Raw genomic sequence first — 20623 nt, 5'->3', positions numbered from 1 at the left:
TTGTTAGATATATTTGTTGGTGACTAGCAAAGGAGGTATTGCAATATTTGGAGATCAATATGAATGGAATTATTATGGTGATCAGTAGATATGAAACACAGTATTGCAATATATAGTGAGTAATGATCATTATGGATGGAAATGATAAGTAGTAAATGGTGATTAGTATAGACGGAATATTGCAACATACATTGACCGGTGATCAATATGGACGGAAATATTGCAACATGTAGTGACTAGTGATTAATGTGAACAAAATATTACAGCATGTAGTTCCTGGTAATCAATGTAAATATTACATATAGTGACTGGTGATCACAACATATAGTGACTGGTGATCAGAACATACAATAACTGGTGATCACAACATATAGTGACTGGTGATCACAACATACAATAACTGGTGATCACAACATATAGTGACTGGTGATCACAACATATAGTGACTGGTGATCACAACATACAATCACTGGTGATCACAACATATAGTGACTGGTGATCACAACATACAATAACTGGTGATCACAACATATAGTGACTGGTGATCACAACATACAGCGACTGGTGATCACAACATATAGTGACTGGTGATCACAACATATAGTGACTGGTGATCACAACATACAATGACTGGTTATCACAACATATAGTGACTGGTGATCACAACATATAGTGACTGGTGATCAAAACGTACAGTGAATGGTAATCACAACATACAGTGACTGATGATCACAACATACAGTGACTGGTGATCGCAACATATAGTGACTGGTGATCACAACATACAAAGGCTGGTGATCACAACATATAGTGACTGGTGATCACAACATATAGTGACCGGTGATCACAACATACAATGACTGGTGATCACAACATATAGTGACTGGTGATCAATACAGATGAAGATATACAGAGTAATGAACAATGCCATGCAACATACGGTCATGAAAAAAGTGACTTGTGTACAATATCATAACCTTTTGAAACACATTTGGTTCCCGACGCTGGTGTAACTGCTTGGAAAATGTATACAGAAAATCAATTCATCCACTCGAAAGTTTCGTCGCCCAAGACAGATGTCCACACTATCTCCAGAGACACCTGGCTGACGTGAGGGCAAGGTAAGTACCGTAATTATTGCATGTTTATGAAGTTGTTTGAAGTCCTGTGTTTCGACTGACTATATATATATATATATATATATATATATATATATATATATATATATATATATATATATATATATATATATATATATTGGAGCGGGGGGCTGGAAATCCTCCCCTCTCATTTTTTTTTTTTTTAAATTTTCCAAAAGAAGGAACAGAGAAGGGGGCCATATGAGGATATTCCCTCAAAGGCCCAGTCCTCTGTTCTTAACGCTACCTCGCTAATGCGGGAAATGGCGAATAGTATGAAAAAAAAAAAAGATATATATATATATATATATATGGTGATCATCCCTCAGGTGAGTACATATGTGAGTCTCTCTGTTGGTCATGTCTATGTTTATCTCTTGTATTTTTGGGTCATGTTTGACCTGATCATGAGGGGAGGTTCGACCTCATGGGTTCGGGTCATGTGTCTCCGTCATCGTCTTAGGTCCATCCTTCCTCGCTAAAGGTTATACTAGACAGATACGACAATAAAAGATATATTTTCAACATGTTTTCGGAAAATGGTCTAAAAATCTGGTTACTCCTCCTTCTGGCCCATCCCCCAACACGCACACACACACACACACACACACACACACACCATCCCTCCAAAACATCCCTCGTATGATGTAATGGGTAGTGTAAACAACATTACAGGTTTTCACGATAAAAGAACATGGTTTAACTATCAAACTCACGAAGCAGACGTAAGTCTGATGTGATACGACCTTAGGTACGATACGTGTGACTTATTCAAGTCGCTTTGAGAAGAAATTGATGAAATATTGTAATATTACTAATCAGTTGGTAGTAGTTAGATAGTCGAACTATTCGTAGACGTCAGCAGTGTAAAACATGCAGGAACTGTGTGACTATTTCTTCGCAACAGACGCCCAGCACTGTACACTACCTGTTGCCATGGAGAAGCCATCACCATTTTTAGAAGAAACACACACGCAGGTGTGGCGATGCATGAGACTCACACATGCAGGTAAAGGACATCAGAAGCTGTTCATTAAGACCTTAGATACGGACGTGATTGTCTATCCGCGTAGTTATACAAACGCAAGACGTAGATCTGCTTGAGCTCTGGACTGGCAGTCAGTGTGGGAGAACAGCCCCTGTGCGATCGTGTTCATTTTACCGTATCAACCATGAGGCCAACAAAGTAGGCTCCTGCATCGTTTTTTTTTTTTTTTTCGCATCACTTAGTTTAGAAGTGACACGTCGTGGACATTTGCAGACAGGCAAGAACACAGTTTAGGACATTTGGTCAATGTATGGCGGATACGTCACATGTACTTTGTTGATTTCTCAAATTGCCACGTAAGAATTAATCTGAACAAATTTGAAAGATTCGTTGTACTGCTGCACTCCGCAACGAACTTGTCTTTCCCGTGCTACCGAGGACCAGCAGACACTTTGTATAAGGTGTGTGGGCCTAAAAGAGACTTCGTTCTAATCCAGGGAGCATTGACATTTATGTATGGGGTCAGCCAATGATCACTCAACCAGGTGTGCCGTCACCTACTTAACCGGGTTAGCATCTTTCAGATCATGGCTGGAGCTTCTAACCTAACCTAACCCAACCTAACCTAACTTAACCTAACCTAACCTAACCTAACCGAAAGCTGGTAAAGCGTGTTAAAGGTATGCGCTTTGAATGTGTTTTATCTACAGCAGTTTGCGTTTTGTTGTGTTTACAAGCTGCATAAAGAATATAGTTTGGTTATATGAACTTTGTAAACTGTGAACATTATCAAGACTGTACAACAAGACGAGTAACTTTTCGTAACTTAACTTTGAGTCCGCCACCTTCAAACTAAAGATTTTTATGGAACCTCATCCCATCCTAAGATACAGAGTGATGGTCCTATCCATGTCTTTCCCAAAATCTAGGACTTGCCTCACAGTCTAGACGATTTGAAAGAAGCACTGATGATGGCGTACAGGGATTTCGTCGGTCCAAGGCAGAAGAATTCCTCGTAGATTTGCATAGGTAAATCGGTGGATGTCATGGAGCGCTGTGCTTTGAGGCTGTGTGACTGTCTGGCGACTTCACATCTCCGCACGAGTTCTTGGGGCTTGGAAAGTAGACTTGGAGGCTGTTGCTGTCATGGCGAGGAGTATCTCTTAACACATTGTCGCAAAGTGACTGTCGTTAAACTATGGTCTTCCCTCACTGGAAAAGTTGAGGAACACAGGGAAGGGATGGAGTCGTCTCCTTGTGTATAACTCCAGGCGACCAATGAACAATTGAACGTTCTATAGTGCATGGAGAAGTATAATGCATAACAGACATGATCTGTGCAATACTCCTGCACGATTTGCAATTAAGTTAGGTTAGGTTAGGTTTAGGCGGTTAAATCTAGCGTAGCTTCATTTTCCATCGTGTGGTGTGTGTGTGTGGTGTGCTTGTAGCTTTGTCGAGTAAGTGAACCAGTCATGTTAGCACCCTAAGTCACCCAGATGTAGCCCGTCACTCCTCCTTTTGTCTCGGGATAACAAAAGAAACATCCAGCACAGCGTAAGGGTAGGACATTTGCTGACTGATAACCATGGTTCAGTAACAATAGTTATTCTTGCCTTTGTCTCTCTTTCTCATACAGAACAATCCCACACTCCCCGAGGACGTTGATGAAGACAGGGGTCGTGGGAGGGAACATGAGAAGAGAATGAGGCCGTTGACACGGGCTGTTGCTATACGAGGCTCCAGAGTTAGCGTGACGACTCAACATTGTAATGCGCCCAGGTTCGGATCCCGGACAAGACACCCGATTCACAACCAACCTCTCTTGCTTGCTTGCTCCTCTCTAAAGAAAACTGGTTTAAAGTGCTCTGTTTTCCGTTTTCTCGTGTGACTTGATAGTGTACAGTGCTCGTCTGTATAGTTCTCCTCCTTCCATAGATACTTGGTTGATTGCTAATGCAGCCTTTTGGTAAAGCCCGAGGTATTATCATTCTCCTCTTTTTCTTTATGCATTCTTTCTTGATCACAGAACCCACTACAGGAACTGTACAACAGATTCCTTTAAGAATTCATCATCCCCTATGGATTTCGCGCCCCCGGTTAACAGCCAGAGGTAATATTCATAGCTTCATTCTTTGCCACATAATTTCTCTCTCGTTGTATTTCATCTTTAATCTCTCTCTCTCTCTCTCTCTCTCTCTCTCTCTCTCTCTCTCTCTCTCTCTCTCTCTCTCTCTCTCTCCACGCCTTCTGCCTATCTCTTCCTCGCCATCTCCACCTTCCGTTTTATTCTCAATGGATACACCTTTTTAATCGTGTTACTTTTTGTCTCTCTTTCCGGTTTTTTCTTTCTCTTTCATCAGTCTCCCCCTAACCTTCAGAGAGTTTAAGCTGTCCTAACCGTAATTCCACCCAGTCAGTCAGATCAACCCAGTTATTTTTCTCAAGTGTTACCAGCAATGTTACCCGCTCCTGGCTTCCCATGTTCTATTTGTGAAGGATGGAGTTCCTCAAGAGCTTCTTCAGCATTCGAGATGCGGTCTTTTTTTTTCTTTGCCTTTTTTTTTTGCAAATTGCGGCGTGAGATGAAGATGGAAACGAGTGCCATCAAAGCAGATGTCAATCAGGTAAGTGCAAGATTTCTGAAAGTCGAGCGTGTTTTCCAGCAAAATTGTACCAAGAACAGAAAACGCGTGTAATATTGGAAGTGACTCCTAAACCACAAAGCAATACGAAGGAATTCAAACAGCAACAGACCACTGGGGTTCTTCCGAGGCTGTTTGTGATCATGGAAGATATCAGAAACTCACAGATTAGTGTAGTAAAAGTTAGAAGGTATATAGATCATTCACAGAGAACTGCTTACCAATTTTCATTGCATGTATGGAGGCGCAAATATTGAAAGTCGTGGACTTGAAGGGAAGTATTCATCAGGTCTGATCATAACGTATGATGGTAGACATTGAGGAAGCTTAGTAGGGAGAAGGTAGACAAACGGTGCTCAGCAGAGAGGAAGCTGGATTTGAGACTGTGTATGTGGCAGAAATGGAGAGAGAGAGAGAGAGAGAGAGAGAGAGAGAGAGAGAGAGAGAGAGAGAGAGAGAGAGAGAGAGAGAACCAACCAGCCTTCCACTGTCGGTGACATCATGATCTCAGCCCGACACCAAAGAAACATTGACGTACTTCATTTACCTGTACAATGTGAACATGAAGAAAATTTTGAGTTAAGAGTGAATAATCGTGTCAGGTACGCGTTATCGAGTGGGTTGTATGAGGCAGAAAGTGTCTTTTCGTGGACTGAATGGCAGCAACTCAAGCGTAGCCAAAGCAGCGATGTAAGGCAGTCGCTTTGGCTTGGTCCTGGCGCACCACGTCGCCTTCACCGACCCCTCCCTGACCCAGCCAGTAGTAGCACCCCTCTGGTCGGCAGTTGCCTCCCACCTACGACCTGCTTAAAAGAATCTCACATGAAATAAAACATCATGACACCAGGAACGAATATTGTTGAATCTGTATAGATGACTAGTTAACGTATTTGACTTTTGGTGACTCGATATATGTTTAAAGGATTTTAGGGAAGTCGTTTGAAGAGTTTGGAGAAGAAGTGCTTCTTGGAATTATCAGTTCGATCTTAAGCCAAATAATAACACTAAGATTGTCTCTCATATTCATACTGCGTCAGGATACACTCAGCGCAAGACACTTTCGTTTCAGACTATCGGGTCATATAAGTTTCCTCCCCCTCATGTAAGACCACATCATGAGTACGTAATACATTTCTGGTCTTCGCATCATCAACAGCTTCAGGGAGGACATGAAAGAGTAAGGACGAAGGTAGTAAGGTTAATAATACCGGTATCAAGAAAACGAGCGCCAGGGAAAAAAAAGATGGGTTAATCTCTCCAGAGTGGCTCTGCTCTCACTTGATAAAAAGTTTTGAGAACGATGAAGAAATTTGAGGACTTCGATAAGATGTTGGAAGTACTTGTCAGTACAGAGTTGGGCTACTGAACAACGCAGTGAGCTTTTGTGACGCGAAAGACTCTTTTAGAATGAGAATGTAGGTTTTAATCTAGTCAGTAAGATTTCGTTAAAAAAAAGAATAAGTTGAAAAGATATATTTCCATTTTGTTCATATTCTGCAACCTCGGTACAAGATCACGTGTAACAGGATTCTCTCTCTCTCTCTCTCTCTCTCTATCGACCTGGTCCTCGCCCGTTCGTTCCATACCGTCCAGGACCTCCAGGCTATGACTCCCTCAGCCATTGTCCCTCACCTCTCCAGCTCACACATGCTAGGCTCCTCTCACTCCCTTCTCCTCTCGGGTTAAACTTTCCCATCCACGTTTGATCCTTCATCATTTTTGCTATAATCCTTTTTATCATCATCGTCATCGTCATCATCGTCGTCATCATCATCGTTGTCGTCATCATCGTTGTCGTCATCGTCATTATCATCCTCATCATCATCATCTTTCCCTCCATCTCCCTCCACAGTCATCACTAGTCTCCTCCTGTCTTTACCTCCCTCTCTCCCACCACCTTCCTTTACCTCAATTAACTTTTTGGCTTTGTTTTGAGGTGCCTCCTTAGTGGTTAATTCATTCCACTTAGCTCTCTCCTTTTCTTTACTTCTTACCCTCTATCTGGTCTCCTCCTCCTCTATAACTCACGCATTCCATCTGGGTCTTCTCTCTAGTTTCATATATGTGTCTTATTTTTCCCTCTTTTCATTTCCAAGTTTGCAGGTCATTATCTTTGACTTCTCTGTATGCCATTTAACTTCTACCACATTCATCTGTGAGTCTCTGATATCTTCTGTTAACAAAACAGACTTGAAGGATCTAATAGTCTGTCGCTGTTTGAATTCCTTTGTATTACTTCTACAATAAGCACTACCATTACCACTACAATTGTTGCTTCTCTATTGTTCCTTCTCTATTTCTGCCTCTCTCTCTCTCTCTCTCTCTCTCTCTCTCTCTCTCTCTTGCGGGCTAGAGTCTAACCCCTTGAATTGAGCTCTCCCAGCCATAAAGAATTTAATATTGTATCATGTATGCAAATTGACAATAAAGACATTTAATCTTTTTCTTCCACTCTTCCCTCCCTTCCATCTTCGTCTTATATAATACTCGTAGGCTACAGCGACGAGCGTCACTGCCCCCGCATCATGTGGGGGCTCCCGCGCGTGTCTTAATCCTCCGATGTTGGCAGGTCTGGCGGTAATCATCTTAATGAATGCTGAATGGCTCGACTAATCCCCCGGCCTTCAGTGGGTCTACCTCTCCTCCTCCTCCTCCTGCTGCTGCTGCTGCTGCTGCTGCTACCACTAAGACAGCTGAGGGAGGTCACACTCGCGCTGCTGTATCAGAGACAGAGCCCTCGTTGCTGTTGACAGCTGTTCTTGATTGTGTTTGCAGCTGTCATCGACACTGTTGGCTCTAAGGCTGTAACTGATCCATGTGCAGCTGTTGTGACTGAGGGATGTTGGTACAGCTTCCTCTCATGCTGTATTCATCAACATGTGTGCAACTGTTTTGGATGCTATCGCTGACTTAGAAATCTAAGTTAGCTTAGGAAAGAGAAGGTTATGAAGTAGTCTGATATAGGTATACAAAATTATCCAGAGGATCCGATAATCTCAATCCATGCAACCTGATTTCAATCGCATTAATAGTTACAAACTCGTAGCCAAACATTTTACCTCGTATGAGACGAAGTGCTTTTTTCATCAACGAAATCTTGAACATTTTGAGTGATCTATCATTTAAGTGGTTGAAAGCAGTGCTACATATACGTTTAAGAAGTCTTGATAAATGTTTCGCTTCAGATCCACGAATTGCATTATTAGTTGCACCTCCTTAGTTACATGTAAAGTTTACAGGTTTATTCTTTTTTGAAAGGTGTGTATGTGGTTATACTGTTGTACCACACTTTCGAGTTCCTGATCTATTCCACCGTTACAAACAGCCTCATTGGGACCCAATAGTCTGTTGCTGTCTCATTTCTTTTGCATTCCTTTGTATCTATCTATTTATTTGTCTGTCTTCTTGTTTTTGTCTATCAATCCATCTCTATCTATCTATGTCTGTGTGTTCTCTCTCTCTCTCTCTCTCTATTTCTCTGTCTGTTGGACAGTCTGGGTCTTTCTTTGTTTACGTCTATTTGTCTGTCTGTCTGTCCGTCAACCTGCTTATGTATCTACCTATCTGCTTAACCTTCTATCTAAGTATCTGGTTAATCGAAAGAAATGTGTACATCTTCCCGGGATTTTTATGTGTGACAGAATGTGTATATATGTATGACTCCGACTAATGACACTAATAATGACGACCCTGCAATATAAACATAATACTTGTACATTGAAAACAAAACTATAGTTGTCTAAACTTTGCGCCAAATGAAACTCAGTTATAGAAACTCATATCCAAGTATTGAACAGTTTATTGGAATTTAGTTATACAGACATGTTTCTGTTTGTTAGTTTAACGGAACGTATTCTGATTGGTCGAGAAAATGTGGCGCCATTAATCAGCTGATCGCGATGCCTTCGCGCAGATGGAGAGCGTGACGTCTCGACAACGTAAGGCAACGTAACGTCTTCCGAGAGCTTGTAGTGTTGATGTCAAGGGAAGTCGGTGACGGTGATGTCAGCTCTGCCTCAAGGGACGGGTCGGCTTCCACAGTCAACCTGCAAATTAGACGTATGATGATAAGGAAAAAAAGGAAGTGGGAAGAATTGATGAAGTTACTGATTTGCGTCTCATCCACTGAACACAAAATTTAGGACCAAAACTCTGGGTGAGGTCTACTAGCTCTGCTAAACAGACATCCGACATTTTTTACCTCAGATGTGTTCACGGACATTACATTCTTCCTCCACACGCACCATAGAGCACTCAGCCCGTGGCTCTGTGGCTCAATTCAGCGCCTATGGTTCCTTCAAGTGCCACATCCACTCCCAGGTATCTCAAATACTCCACTTCCACATTCTTTCAATTCAGCCACTGTTGATCGCCTTATACGACGTGCAGGAGATATATACATAGTTTTCATCTTCCCCTGTGCCTGGGTTTAATAATGATAACAACAGTAATAGTAATGATAATAATAACAATAATGATAATAATGATAATACTAATGATATACGATGGTAATATAATGATGATTTTGTTCTATACTTATTCACCGTTTCCCGCGTTTAGGTTAGTGGCAAAGGCTGTGTCTTAGTCACGTCTGAAGTTAAGAACCCACTTACTATCCTTAAGAATTAGTTTGTTTATTAGTTTGAAATAATGAATTCAGTTACTTGTGTTTAGTTATTACTTTGTTAAGTGCTTCCCCTTTTATGTAATGTGTCTTATACAGACCAAAATACCTTAACATCTTCAGGGGAACTATGATAAAAAAAAATCTAGTTTTATCATATAAGATCATCTGAGTTCAAGCCTCAAAGCGTCGTTGCCAGATACCTAAAATCACATGTACTGGTGCATCTTACCACGCTTGGCCAGTTGCAGACGTGTAAGACCTCATCCCAAACGAGGCCAGGCAAGCAAGTCTCCTCGTACGCGCTGCCTGCTGAGCACACACAGAACTTGGTGCAGTCGGTGGGCACAGTGATATAGACGGGGTCAGCACCATCTTCGGCAGGGCACTGAGCGGACAGCTCTGGGGCGCAGGGAACGAGAGGGTGTTCTGTGCTGGCCCTCACACCTGCAGAGCACCACGCGCCCACCAACACCACCACAGCCACAGTCAGTAGCCTCAGCTTCATCTGCCTCATACACAAAAAGTAATCAGCAGTAGTTGTCTTGTGTGGGAGGATGGGCGACATGATCAACGGATGACTCTTGTACTTCGCATCAAGTAAACATTATATTTCACGTTCATGTTATAATGATTCTATAATTCATTTCCTAACGAAATTTGTTTCTGGTTGGAGCAATGAGTCAGAGATCCCAGGGTTTCAGTGTTAGTGAAGTGAAGACTAGAATCGGTGCTTTCCAGTCGGTGTATCGCTAAATTCTCACACAGATAGGTAGCATTTATGATGTAAACAACTTACACATAATTGTAGTTTATGATAAGATAACAAGCAACCTCTCATATGGATACCCATTAATTTGTCTTCCTAATTACGTAATCTTTTTATCGTTTATTTATTTTTTATCAATAGCTGGGTTACCCGGCACTGCACTTTATACAATGGGTTTAAAGAAAAAAAAAAAAGAATTTCATATATGAAAATGGCCTATGTTGCATTCAAATGGCCTTCATGGCCGACTGTTAAAAAAAAAGAAAAGAAAATGTATTGTCACTTCTCAACGGATCTGCAGTAACTCTGGGCCTTGAAAGATGGCCTCCCTTAGCCTTTTTAAGGCCAGGCCACTGTACCCTTGGATCCTGCCTTTTGATCTTGATGCACCTTCAATGTAACTTGAGGCCGTTTAGGTTGCATACTTTGAATCCGTGCACTGAACTCACTGGAGAGCTGCTGGGGTGGCCTTCAGTGGCCACAAAATGTCCCTGTAGGACACCATGTGGTAACTTAAGCCTTGCCCAAGTCCTAACTAAAGTGAGTCTTAATCTTGGAAGGTGGCTTTTTTTTTTTAAGCCAAGGCTCTGGTACCCTTGGATCCTGCCTTTGATCTTGAGGTACCTTCATGTTATTTTGAGGTTGCTAGGTTGCATGTTTTGAATGAGCACCGTGACATAATAATCTATGGGATGGAATTGCCTGCTCTTTCCACAAGCAACAGCTTAAAACTTTGCCCAGATTCTGAAATAACCAACACCCAAAATTTGGGGCTTGTATCTGCTACAGTTCGGCTGCGGAAATAGTAGGATAAGACGAAAAATCACTTGAAATTATTAGAGATTTACGTGAAGTAAGGATTTGTTACTGACATAATTATTCTGTCAGTGATTTGCATTTATACAGTTTTATTACTTCTGACTTTCGAAGGGATATGTTATTATCCTAGTAATGCTTCTTCTCTTATCAGACTTACCATATTTCCATATATTCACAAGTAGTGCGCCAGAAAGCTGAAACTTATAGAGAAGTGCTCTGCAGAATGAAAGAGTCTGGGGTGTAACGTTTTCTCTCACACTCTAGGTTTTCTTACACTTTTAGCTTCCTGGCTAACAGCATATGCTCAAACGAAATCACCTTTCTAGCTGTATTTTCCAGTGTTCTCTGTTACAAATTAATCCAGTTGTCGAATATACCGGACTCTAGGAATGCCTTTGGTTTCTGAAAGCCCAACCTTTAAGAATATAGGGTTTTTAAAATTTGTGTATCATCAGTACCTCCGTTCTATTTTATTTAAAGATTGAGACTTACCGTATGGGATGAACTTAAAGGTATCAGGCCTGCAAGATGGTAAAGATAGTTAATACAACAGAAAGGGTGGCATTGTCAGTGCTGGATAAGTTTTTCTTTTTCTTTTCTAATTCTCCTCTTTTATGTTGAAGGCTCCAGTCACAGATAAAAGTACACATCAAGGCCGGGTCTTAATCGAAAGAATGAGAGGCTTATGAAAGAGGGGAAAAAAGAGACAGGAAAGTATTTACTTATTTTGAGAAGTAAAAAGTCTGTTTTTGGAAACATGTCAGGTCATCGTGGGAAAGATATGAGAGGGTAGAGAGTTCCAAAGCTTCGAGGTGTAGGGAAAGAAACAGTTATCAAGATGGTCCACCCTTGAGTAGCCAAAAGCCACACCGTAATCATGTGACGCAGCAGGTTGCCCAGTATTGCGAGGTCTAGCTAGTGGTGGGGGGCACACAAGCAGCCAGCTCTCAGGAGCAAACACCAAAGTAATATCCAGAGAAGAGGGAAAGCGAATTATTGTTGCGGCGTTGTTCAAGTTTTGTGGCTTGTCTGGGAAAGTTGTTAAGTTGGACCGCTTTCGATTCAACTCTGTCAAGTATGGATGTAGAGGTAAACCACACCAGATGTGAGAGCAGTACTGCATACTGTAACGGATCAATCTTTTGTATAAACGGAACAACTGTAGAGAAATTTCGACATCTAAACAGGCCTTCCAGTGTCAAAGAGATACACTTAGCTATTTCCGTAAAGTAGGGTTTCCAAGATGGAGTGGAAGTTACAGTAATAACAAAGATATTCAGTTAATTATGAGGAGGAATTACAGAACTATCAAAGGAGAGAGGAAAATTGTGAGGAATTTTCGATATTGAGATGGGCAGAAACCGGGTCTTTGACGCAACAAACAACCAGATTTCGTCTACTTCACTGAGACACCCTGTCCAAGTTTGAGTTTACCGTGAAAGTTGTGTCGAGAACGAGATGCATATCGAGCGATAGAGGGGGAAGCAGAACTGAAGGATGTGTATGAATGCAGTGTTGAGTCGTCAGCGTATGAGTTCACTTTGGTTATTTCTAGAAGAATGGAAATCGTCGATGAAAAGGAGAAAAAGTTTAGGAGGCATGACACCATAAGGGACACCGCTGTTGATGGAGAAACCACAGAGATAGATCGGCCGGAGAGGAAACTAGATATGTAGCAAAGTGAGAGAGGGAAGTTAAAAGAGGGAAGCTTAGAGATGAGACCCCGATCCCGCACCCTGTCAAAAGATTTGGATATATCAAGGGAAACTATTTCCCAAAATCTTTCAGGGATGATGGCCACTTATTAGCAAATTGGGAAAGAATATCAAAAGTGCATCTCGCCTAACGGGAGCGGTATTGGTGATCAGAGAGAGAGAGAGAGAGAGAGAGAGAGAGAGAGAGAGAGAGAGAGAGAGAGAGAGAGAGATCCAATATGTATGAGGATAAGGGAGTTGAGGAGAGATTCAAAGGACTTTGAAAATGGTAGATGTCAAAGTAACAGGACGATAGTTAGTGGGGTTAGAACGGTCGCTCTTGTTATGATTGGGTAATACCAACGCAATCTTCCAAGAAGAATGAAGATTTTTTGTAAGAAGAGTGAAGATTTTTTTCAAGAGAACCAGAGCAGACGAGTAAGCACAGGTGCAAGTTCAGAAGCACACTCTTTCAGTACATGGGGTTACATGGCATCAGTATCACAAGCCTTGCTTGTGTCCAAAGACAGAAGCGCTTTTCAGACAGCTCGAAAAGAGATTACGGGAAGAGGCATAGGATTAGAAAGAGGAGCATCAGGGGGTGAAGGAATATTCATCATCCAAAGTAAAGTTAGAGGAGAAACGAGAACCAGAGTAGTTCTGTCTATGCGAGAAACAGATATAGTACCGTCAGTACGATACAATCAGGGATTGAACTAAGGAACCACTTCAGACCGATTTAGATTCAGTTAGAAATTAGGTCGTGACACACCCATGACCAGGAGACAGGCCCGGGTGTCAAAGACTTTGCCTCTCCTACACCAACAACCTTAACACAGTCTCCACCACGTCTCTCTACATTATACACTGCTCTTCGTTACCTTTTGATTTTCTATTTTGATATAGAATTATTTTCCTTTTCTTTTAGCTTTCATCACATGTCAAGTTCATATCTGCTATCATTTTGATGTATATTCTTGTTAAAGAACGGGAGCGCAAAAGCGTAAGTGACGTCTTTCGAAATATCAGACTTGGATTGTGCTAGATCATTAGATTCGTTAGGAGTGTTTACTTCTGTCTTACGTGGTCGGTTACTTACAATTCCCCACAGGTCGCCCGCATCTCTTACCGCCCAACGTAACCCAGGCAGCCCCCTCCTGTTCTGTCCGTCATCATCATATAACAACTTTACGTAACCTTTTTTTGAGGGGGTTACACACGGGAGTTTAGAGAAGGGAAATTTCTCTTTTTTTTATGGATAATCTATGATGGTGGAGGACATCATCATATGTTGCAAAATTGATACTCATCACGTCCTCAGTCAACCTGAGAACAAAGTTATGTTACATTTGAGATCATGATTCACGGATTTACTGAGGCCAGACACACGGTGTCGTTCGTTGGGACCATCCCAAAATTTCTACTGGAATTAGGGTGCTGGGACTCACCGACCAGGGTCCCTCAGACCCCCAGAGAAAATGTAGCGGTTACTAAACACTCGCTAGGCTTTCACAGCACAGCCCCCTAGAGAACGTAGCAGGGCCTGTAGAAACCCGTAGTATATCTCCCCCTACTTCCACTCTTGAAGCATCCAGGCGAAGTGATGGGCAAGGTTTATATAGCGAATCATTGCCATCACCCCGAATGCTTCAGCCTTGACACTTGTGGACGTATAAGTATGTGGATGTTGTTTGGTGAAGCTGTACACACACACACACAAGTGAATCTACGAGCGCTGCCAGGGACGCACCTTACCATGTGTCACCGAGAGGAACACTGAAGGAGGAGTGGGCAGTGTGGGAGTTTATATCACCTACTGTGGGATTACGCCGCTTCGTCGCCACCTGATGTGAGAACGAGTTGACCGCGACCCTGCCAGCTACAGAGCTGTTCAAACACATCTGAAGTTATGGTACGGTTTACTATACCAACATCCTGACTATGCTATCGTCCTTGCTATGCTATCGTCCTTGCTATGCTGTCGTCCTTACTACGCTATCGTCCTTACTATGCTATCGTCCTCGCTACGCTATCGTCCTTAAAGCTGACCACACACCAATAGCCAGCAATCTCCGCTATTGATCCTCAAGTTCCCAGTGACTGAACGTTGTTCCTAAATGTCTTCCTGTGTTAACAATCCATAGGTGTTTCTTCACCGACAGCTTCGTCTGATACGGGCTTAGCGGCGCATGACTGGTGTCCCTGAACTTTATCTTCAGCCACAAGTGTGTTTCTTCACATAAGGTCGCTCTCAAACCTGCTGGGTTCCACCTGGCTTTAGATTTCCTTCAATGAATTTAATTCTTCCCGATCGTCGCATTCTATTTTATGTTAGTTGAGAGGGCACGGCAACTGATGCAGTAGTCGAGGCCATACCATTAACGCTATATATATATATATATATATATATATATATATATATATATATATATATATATATATATATATATATTATGAACGTGAAATCGCGCCAGTAGGAATTCATACAACTATATTCAACATGTAATTTTTCTATACAAGTGGCACAACATGTTTCATGGAGACAGCCCACCTCATCATCAAGTGTTGCTAGTACTTAACAAAGTTATTCAAATCCCAACATCACACTTGATTCCCGCCGTCCAACTTCAGTAGATTGGAACGATAATGGTATACAGGGGTCGACGTTTTGTTATTGGGCTGAACCAGGGCATGTGATAACAGGATGAACCGCCTCTACAGTGTTAGAAAAACGCCAGTATAATCACTCAAGGTATAATGTTCTCTCTTTTCATCAAGGATGTTTATTGCTTTCCGGTTGGTCAAGCGAGGATGATGTCATTCATCAGCGAAAGCGGATGACGTCACAGGGATGGAGATCGTGACATCAGATGGAGATGTGGGTCGTGATGTCACAGGGAAGGCGGGCTGCGTGACCTGACCTCACTGAACCTCACGGGATGGGTCGGGACCCACAGTCAACCTGTAAAAGTTCATGTGATTATATATGTGTGTCTGGATATACATGTTCCTGAGGGATTACAAGATAATGTAATTAATAAATGTATCTGGATATACATGTTTCTGAAGGATTACAAGATAATGTAATAATACATGTGTTTGGATATACATGTTTCTGAAGGATTACAAGATAATGTAATAATATACATGTCTGGATATACATGTTCCTGAAGGATTACAAGATAATGTAATTAATACATGTGTCTGGATATACATGTTTCTGAAGGATTACAAGATAATGTAATTAATACATGTGTCTGGATATACATGTTTCTGAAGGATTACAAGATAATGTAATGATATATGTGTCTGGATATACATGTTTCTGAAGGATTACAAGATAATGTAATTAATACATGTGTCTGGATATACATGTTCCTGAAGGATTACAAGATAATGCAATAATACATGTGTCTGGATATACATGTTCCTGAAGGATTACAAGATAATGTAATAATATATGTGTCTGGATATACATGTTCCTGAAGGATTACAAGATAATGCAATAATACATGTGTCTGGATATACATGTTCCTGAAGGATTACAAGATAATGTAATAATATATGTGTCTGGATGTGAGAGATAATTTGTTCTGAGTCATTGAGAATGGAAAACATAAGGTCTTCAATCCCTCCACCATCCGTATGGGAGGAATTCAACCATACCCTATGGTGAACGTTGAAATCCCCGAGGTAGAGGATCTCGGCTTTGCTGGTAAGATGATGTCACAGTCTCATGGCAGGAGTTTAGACAGTCGAAGGAAGGTATATGATTTGTAGAATTAGGAGAGCAATAGGCGAAACAGAGGAAAACTGTGGAAGTAGGGAGACAGATCTTGAGCCGCTGATTACGAAAGTTTGGAGACTCAAGGTCCCTGAGGCGTGCAACAGGTTTGTTTATGTTGGAAGAAGCACAAACACCACCTATGAATCGGAATCGTGAGTGGAGGTTATAGCTAGTAGATATGAGAAAGGGACTAGTGAGAACATCATTAGACAACTGTGTCTTAGAAGTAAGATATAAGGTGAGGTACTCAGATGGTGTTCAACTTGTGTGTGTGTGTGTGTGTGTGTGTGTGTGTGTGTGTGTGTGTGTGTGTGTATCGGACCAGCTATATGTTGAAAGATAAAAAAATCAGATCTGGGCATTCAGCCATATCATTCCCTTTACAGGGAAGACAGGTCGTAGCCCTCGGCTCTGAGACCTGAACGACTATGGACAGAACACCACCAAGTCTTTACATCATCAGACCAGTTGCAGACGTCGAGCGTCGTGTCCCACAAGAGGCCGGGTGGGCAGATCTCCTCGTAGGCTGTACCCTCAGAGCAAGCGCAGAACTTCGTGCAGTCAGTGGGGACAGGCAGGAAGATGGGGAAAGTGCCGTCGTGAGCGGGACACTCGGCAGAAATCTCTGGAGCGCAGGGCACCAAGGGGTGTTCTGTGGCCATCATGGCATCCGCGGTGCCACACACGCTCGCCCCCACCACAACAGCCACCACGACCAGGACACTCAGCTGCATCTGCCACACAAGACATAGATAAGTCGATCAACACAAGCCTGCTGCTGAAGTACCAATGACGACGGTATAAATGATCATATATGATACAAGTAAAGTGAGCAGAGTGTACAACATTCTAACACTTTTCAATTGTATCTGAACCCACATATATTGTACTCCAGTTTCCTTAGACAGAAGCTCTCGAATGCATTCCGGGTCTTTAACATACGAGTTCGTGAAAGCTCACCAGTTTCTCAAAGTTCTTGACTTTACCATAATCTCTACTCTAAGAGCATACTCTTATTCACATATACTTGTTTCCTCGTGTACTTGTTGATATACTCTGCCATGATGTTGATATACTCTATCTTTGTGAAGATATACTTGTTTCCTCATATACCTGTTGATAACTCTGCCCTGTTGATGAACTCTATCTACAATATATTCTCTTTCCTTGTAAGATAATCCAGTATGATACTATAGTCGTTTTCTCGTATAGTCAGTCATGTCAGTTATTCTTATTAATCTTTTATGTCATTATCTTTTGTTGCATAAATGCGTCATGTACAGCATTAAGATAAGCCAGCTATCATATCAAAGGGGTCTTAGCAACTTCATCTCTTGTGAGTGATTGTAAAGATAATTCTTATCTACAAGAAGTTTTTATTGAAATTTATTGAAACACGGTCTCATATGTAGCGTTTCAGCTGAAAACAAGTAATAACCATTCAATAGAATAGCATTTTACAACTGTTTCTCCTCATTCACAGGCCTTTTTAACCATAATACCTAAGTCTTGACGAATGAGACTTTATTTCTCAATATATTAACTTACATTTAAGGCATCGTATAGCTTTTTCGAAGCCTAAGCCAGGTAGCCATTTTATCGGTCAACCCTTAGAGGAGGATGAACAGCTGGGTTAACTGTGGACTGTCCACTGCGACCAGATTCGAACCTCTGAGGAATCAGTTCAAGAATGCGTCACAGAGAGAGAGAGAGAGAGAGAGAGAGAGAGAGAGAGAGAGAGAGAGAGAGAGAGAGAGAGAGAGAGAGAGGCAGCAACACAAAGGACAGGAAGAGACACTGAGTATTTCTGTGATACTGTAAACGACTTTTAAAAGCTCTCACGACAATCTTATTTTATTCAACTCAGAGAAGAGGCCAGGTGGCGCTTTGGTTCTGAAACTCACAATCATCAAAACATTTGGATAGTCCTAATCTAAGTGGCTGTTTAACATCAAATCAGTCTGATAACACCCATCATAACAGATTCGAACCCGTAGGTAAGAGTTTTTCCACTTCAAATGAAGCAAATTCGTTATATCTAGTATAATTCACCAGTAAGATTAGTTGTAAACAACACCATTAATACAATTAAAACACTGGATGATTATATTTTATCAGTACCACCATAAGTAGCGTCATTTTTGCCTCAGAAGTAAACAATGAATCTAGCAGTCGTTTGCCATTTCACATTCCTTTATATTTCCTTATTTCAAACACTCAGTCCATATTGGGCAGGTACAGCCACTTGGACACAGGATAAATAAAACCTTAGCAGGATGTAAGCAACGGTTGAAAAGGATGACTCTAAGCTCCCTGTATGTTTCGTTTCACCATCTTAACGACACTTTGTTTCTGTTAGCAATGAACGGTCTCGTTCTCCAGATTGCTCCAGATTTCTCAAAGAAATCACGCTACTAGACTCGGTTTTATAACTTACTAAATATCATCTTTCGCTCTTATGTAATCAGTTTAAATTTACCAGTTTTTTTTTTTTTTTTCACCCCCCTGATAGTTTTGGAACATCTCATTTTCCTCTATAGATCGTTTTCTTAAGTTCTACGGCTCACTGATGGATCAGTCATTAATGTGAGATGTCTTGTTAACATGGAACTAGTAAACTTCTGTTTCGTAACGTTCTCTTGTTTTGCTTCAGTCAGATGTCATAATATAGTCACCACTGTCATATTTTGGTAACATAGCCACCCGTACAGCAGATTTTAAACAAATCTGTGCTTCCCTAAACATAGTTTTCTAACATACATCCCCCTTATCACATTTCATTTTATACACTCGTTCGAACTCACTCGTAGGGTTCTTGTCCAGACGACTTTGAGGGAAAGCTGTGAAAGAATATCTTGATGTGAATATGAGGGAAGAGCTTTTCAATATCAAAAAGATTTTGGAGGGGTTTTATGAAGAGTTCCTAAAAATCCAGTGATCAAGATGTTAAGAATAGAGAAAGGAGAATCAGGCTCAACTGAAGTGTTACATTGTCAGTTTATTAAATGTTTCTGTATGATAATAACGCTCTTCTGTAGAGCAGTTTTTTCGCATACTCCTCAGGTAAATAAATCAATGAACACAAATAGAAACAAAATAAACTCGGGCAATGCATGCGCGTTTCTGATGAACAAAGATAAAGTCTTATTTTCATACGACCAAAAACTTCAATCTATCCGTAAGAAATTCGAAAATGATATTTGATAATTCCAATCACTCTTATATGCAGTAAAAGGAATGATGATATGATTCATACGTTTTTCGCAACGAATTGATTCGTAACCAAAATGAAGTTGCTTTAAACTATAAACCCGAGAAACGATACACAATACATCATCAGGGAAAGGAATAAAGATGAAATGATGGTTCAAGAATTAGAAATTGCTACACAAAAAAAAATAGCAAACGGAATTTACAGCACAGAATCAGATCCCAGTTGACCATCAGCAAACAGATGACCAGAAAGAGGGTTCGATTCTCTGTCGCCAAGTCATCTAATATGTTTGAACGTCTATTATATTATCATGATATGATATTCTAATAATGGAATAATAGCGTAGAACTGCAGTTTTCTACCAGAATAATGTTTGCGAATATGATTCGGTGTAATCCTAGTTTCACGTTGCGTGCGTAATGACCCTACCGTGTATAGCCGAGGAGGAGAGACGCCGATGGAGTGAGCGCGTTGCACGGGGAAGCTTTTATATATGACAAGCGCTGGGATCAAGCCAGCTGCACCCTTCGACTGCTTGAGGGAACAGTCCGACCGCCACGTATACCCGCCTTGTGGATATCATTCGCCTTATCAAAATAACCTCTAGTGCCGGTCTCATAAGTAGCAAAATGCGCACCATCTTCAATAACGTATGAGCGGCGAGTATAAGGTGGCCGTGTGAGGTGCCTCTTTGTGTTTCAACACAATGTGTTGGTATATTTCGTCCCCTGAGCTTTAGGACTGCCAGAGATCACTAGTGAGGCGGTTATCGTCCTTAGATTTAAGGGTAAGTCTTAAATCTCGTTTATTGAGCATGCAAATAATTTCACGACGGGTCTTTGCTTTCGTTTCCCCCCCGGACTCTTTTCATGAATTAACAATAGTCATTTTGAAAAAAGGTTTTATACTTCTGTGCTTTATTCTTCCATCACTGCCAGGTAGAG

The 20623-nt window shown here is 41.4% G+C and overlaps 1 long non-coding RNA gene across 1 annotated transcript; it reads left to right on the top strand.

Moving 5' to 3' along the window:
• Nucleotides 1–761: 761 nt before the first annotated feature.
• On the top strand, nucleotides 762–18234 carry LOC139750390 (uncharacterized). Its single transcript, XR_011713127.1, has 2 exons — nucleotides 762–1121; nucleotides 16852–18234. It is a non-coding gene; the product is annotated as an uncharacterized lncRNA (long non-coding RNA).
• Nucleotides 18235–20623: the final 2389 nt, after the last annotated feature.

This window comes from Panulirus ornatus, chromosome 1 (assembly GCF_036320965.1).
Source record: "Panulirus ornatus isolate Po-2019 chromosome 1, ASM3632096v1, whole genome shotgun sequence".
NCBI lineage: Eukaryota > Metazoa > Arthropoda > Malacostraca > Decapoda > Palinuridae > Panulirus > Panulirus ornatus.
The sequence above is the reverse complement of the archived record's forward strand: the minus strand, read 5'-3'. Positions and strand labels throughout refer to the sequence as shown.